We start from the raw sequence: 4,836 nt of genomic DNA, 5'->3' as shown, positions 1-4,836 counted from the left end.
GGGTAACCACAATCTTGTACTTTTGATCACAGATGGGAACGTTGCAAAACTCAGTAATTCCCTAAATACCATGATTAGTCCTAGATGTCTCTCTTCATAGGTAGGTCTTCTAGGATAATATCAAACAGGTGAGAAACAAAGGTCTTCCTTTTTTTTTTTGAAGAATTAGAATTATTTTCCTAAAACTAATTGTAAATGACAGTTGTCAAGTCAATTAGACATTTTTGGGGGGCTCCGTAATGGTGCTTATTACATAGTAATTATATAATACTATATGTTATTTACTCTCTTGTCCTTATAAATTGTTTCCCTCTTCCACATAATCTCTGTTCCATGGTGCAGGAACCATGTCTGTGTTGTTCATTTGTGCCTGACATGAGTAAGTGCTTAATAAATATTTGCTGAATGATGAGGATGACTCATATGTGTTTGGAATTCTTACTGAATTCCTGGGAAGAAAGCTTGAGACTTGGAGTCTGCAGACATCCTTTGGAAACTCGCTTCTACCACTAACAGCTCTGTGACCCTGGGTGTTCAAAAGCTCTAAGTCCCATCCATAAAAGCGCTATCAGTAATATGTACTTCTTGCCTTGTCATAAGGAATAAACTTCCTAATATGTGTTGGCAGCACTTAGAACAGTGTCTGGTGCACAAAAGGTATTTTAAAAGTATTAGCTGGCAAGAGCATAAGTGTTTAAGGGCATAAGCTCTAAAGTCACAAGGCCTGTGCCATCTTATTAAAGAAGAGCATGACCTAGAGGAAGTTGATTAAACACTCTGTACTTGGTTTTCTCATCTGTAAAATGGGAATAATAACAGCACTTACTCCACAGGATTACTGTGAGCCTATGCTGAGATGATGTTTATAAAATGCTTCAAAGAGTGTGACACAGTAAATGCTCAGTAAAGTCTAGCCATTAACCTCTTACCAGGCCTCTTATTATCCATCATACTGTACCTAAAGTACAGTTTAAAACTGAGCCCAACTCCTGGCTTCTTTTCCTGAAGGGGTTGTTCATTCTGATTTGGCCATTTTATGACTGTCAGCTCACTGACTAGCTGCCCAAAGGCTGGTGTGGTGTTGGGTACTGCAACACCCCGTAGAACTTTAAGAGGGGGTGGGGTTAACTATTATGTCAGAAAAAGTAATAACAATACTTTTTTTGTGCCAGATTCTGTGCAAAGAACTATAACCCTATTATTACGCTCTTCTTAACAGATGAGAAAACAGGATTTGAGAGGTTATTGTTTTGCCCCAGCTAGTGCTTGGGGAAATCAGGACTTAGGCCCAGGCAATCTACACTCTTAATCTTCAAGTCATCCCATTTGTTGCATTTATCATATTAAAAAGGCTTTTTTCATCAATACCTTATTGCAATTTTGATCCCAAATTTTCATCTTTAGTTCCATTCAGTAGAGCCCAAACCTTGGAAACATAAGCAGGCTCCATATAGTAACATCAGGTTAATCTACAAGAAACAGAAAGGGAAATAAGCCTGAAACAAATGGAGGAGCATAAGGCGTACTTCTTTTTTAGATAATAAGAAATGCCATAAAACTAAATAAAGACTAGTCAATATATTTGGATAAAAATTATTTTGGTTTTTAGTAACAAATGGAAAACCCCGTAAATATAACCAGAATTAGCTCGTTTTGTTTTCATGCCCAATTTATGAGTGTGAATTAACTTTTCATCCAGAATTCCAAAATGTATGCTTCTAGGTCTGGCTTTTCCATTTGCAATATTCTTTTTGTGCCAATCAGCTCTGGGTAGACTAGGAGTATAGGAGTATGGTTGTTGATGGACAGTTCATCTCTCAATGCCCCTCTCCAACCTCAACCACTCCTTGCCCCTTGCTTGGGGCTAAAAATGGCTTGGATTCTAAACCAGCTTCAGCTTTATCTATTGGAATTTTAAATGTGTGGTCCCTTACATTCAATAATTTCACATTTAGAAGTTTATTTAAGAGAAATGCCCACAAATATATGCAAGGGCATTTACTGTTATATTGTTTATAATCGAAGATATATGGAATGAACCTAAATATTCATCAGGAAGGGACTGGTTATATACATACAATAATGTAATCACACAGAGAATACATAGGTAGAGAGAGTTATGTGTGTTGGCATGGTTATAATGGAAAAGAGAAGATTGTAGGCAGTGCTTATAATATATTATTATAGAAGGGTTTTTATAAGGATAGACATTAATGTTTGCAAACTCAAATGCATATGGGGGCCAGACTGGTTTTATAAATGGATCAGGAAGGGACTACAACAACCTTGAGAGTATGCCCTATGTGAAAGCAACTGGCACCACTAAGATTTAGCTAATCATTGCTAATGGAGTGGCAGATGTTTGGATTTTCCAAGAAAAGCTGTAAATTATGGTACCTTTCATGTTATTTTGTGATAGTGTCTTTACTTCTCCACCACCTTCAAGTTCCATGAAAATATCTCAGTTATGTGAACCTTGGTTATTACTTTGTGTCAACTAATAGAAATCTTTAAAAAAATATATATCACATGTGGTCATCTGTGAACTGGATTTTTCTTGCAGGCTCACTGAATATTAATCTCTAAAATACTCTTAGCAATGGCTGTCTCTGGAGAATCATATTGCAGCCAGTATCAGAGTTAGCCCTTCTACTGTCTATACCGTACATTGGTTTATGTTTGAGGTTCTCTCCCTGCACACCGCCCCCCCCTCCCCCCGAGATAGGAACTAGTTTATTGGTTGAGATGAGGTGAGAGGCAAGAGGCCTACACCCATGAGGAGCCAGGGCAAGGTCCTCCCCAGTGACCTAGAAATCCATATCCTGGACTAGGTCTTGGAGGTAGGCCTTTTATTGGTCCAAGGTGAGGGAGAGTAGGTGGCTGTTGGAAATGTGCAGGTCCATGGTATTCTTCTATGAAGAGAAACCCCTGAATTGGGGCCATGTCTAGCAGGGCCCTGAGGCACATGGGAACAACCTTGACCATCATGAGACACTTGATCCATGGCTGGCCTGGGGCCACAACTCCACCACTAAGACTCAGAGGGTGTAGCATGGCAATTATGTGCTTTCTTTTATGAAGAGGATCAGATCTGCCACTAAGGGCTCTAGGTGGAACAGGCCTCCTTTCTTGTCCTTGGGGACCTCACCATCCAGCCCATAACCACTGTCAGGGAGGAGCTCCTCACCCACACTGGTACATGTGGCAGTGCCCCAATCTCTGGGCCCAGAGCTGCTGCCCCACCCTCCACAGAGATAGGCTGATACCGCCCGCTCCCCACCCATCCAGGCAGCTCAGCCCATGCTTACTAGCCTATCCCTGTCATGCCCCAGGATATTGTCCCGCCCCCTGATTCTGACCCCATTAGCCATAGGCCCCTCAGGCAGAAGACAGTCTGCTGGAAGACATAGTGGCTCTGGTAGAAGGCAGTCACCCGAACTCCCACTCTGAGCAGGGGTAGCCACGATGCGAAAGCGGAGAGATTGAGAGTGTAAGGGGTCGCATCACCCCTGCCCCAGCCCTTCCCACGCCACAGCTGGGACTCACCTTCCCCTGACAACAACAGTCGCCTCAGTGGGTTTCCAGAGGGTTCCGAGTTTGGACAGGGAGCAGGGATGTCTAAATTGGGGCTCAGCAATAGCTGAGGGAGGTGCGTAGGGGCCATACCCAGGCTCGAGGGGCTCCATCTGGGAATGGAGCCAAGACCATGTCACTCAAAACTCCAGAATGTTTTCCTGGGTATCAGAGGTACTGCTTCTGAAATTGATGTCTGGAGGGGTATCAGGAGCAGGAAAGTCCCAACTCCTGAAGTCGCAAACTCGTAGACCTTGCGCCGGCTGTGGGGTTCCTTGCTCCCTTCAAGGTTACACACAACGCTTCCTTCCGGTTCAGAGCAGACCGGAAGTTCCTCTTCCCGGTCTGCGCGTCGGGCTCATCCTTTCAGGAGCGTAGGCACCGCTGGTCTCGGCCGTGGCCTGGACGAAGCCCCAGTCCTGTCGCGCGTCCCACCTCAGGCGTTGCTTCTAAGGGATGAGGAAGCGTATGCAGCTCTGGTCTGGCCAGGCAGCGGCCCCCAGCTGCCCTGAGTCCAGCTGCGTCACCAGCCAGGGTAGGTTCTGAGTCTTTGGGGTTCGCGTGGTCCGATGTAGAGGATCGGGGCGTGCAGGCTGCTGGGGCCCACCCTGTCTGGCTTCCCGGTAACTCTTGAGCTCCGGCTGCACACCTCCCATCCTGTCAGCGGAGCTTTAGCGTGGTGGGGCTTTCTTTTCTACCTACCGCTTTTATAATAATAATAAAAAAAAATATACATATACAAAACATACTTACACTGGCCTAAAGCCAGGAAGGTCTGAACCAAAGTGAATTCTCAGACCATTTAGACTGGAACCAGTTTCGGGATTTTAGCCTACCTTTGGTTTTGTTACAGATCTCAAGAACCTTGAGTTTGGTGGACACTACTGGGCTCACCTAATGTTTTGCACTAGGGTGTCTGCAACTCTGAGATTTTTCTGACTATGTTGGACCATTTGAGTCCCTGGGGTTGGAAGCAGCGTTTTAAAGATGTTGGAAGAGAGCAATCATATATCTCATTTCCATGGTGTACCCAGAGCTGGGAAAATGAATATCTATGGGATTATCATTCATTCATTCACTCGTTTACTCAACAAAGATGTTTTGAGTAATTACCCTGTGCCTGGCCCAGTGTTGGGCCCTGATGACACTCATATACTTTGATTAAACTCCTGGCTTTGAAGGTGACACCAAAGTAAATAGACTATCACAAAATAGTGTGAAAAGTAGTGTCATGAGAGTCAGCACATGGTGCTTTGGGAGACC

The 4,836-nt window shown here is 44.1% G+C and overlaps 1 pseudogene; it reads right to left on the bottom strand.

Annotated features, from left to right (window-relative positions):
• Window positions 1-2,766: 2,766 nt before the first annotated feature.
• Window positions 2,767-4,229, bottom strand: LOC105297077 (annotated as a pseudogene).
• Between the last annotated feature and the right edge of the window lie 607 nt (window positions 4,230-4,836).

Source organism: Pteropus vampyrus, unplaced genomic scaffold, assembly GCF_000151845.1.
Source record: "Pteropus vampyrus isolate Shadow unplaced genomic scaffold, Pvam_2.0 Scaffold134, whole genome shotgun sequence".
In the NCBI taxonomy this organism is placed as follows: Eukaryota; Metazoa; Chordata; class Mammalia; order Chiroptera; family Pteropodidae; genus Pteropus; species Pteropus vampyrus.
This window is presented reverse-complemented; position numbering and strand designations above follow the sequence as displayed.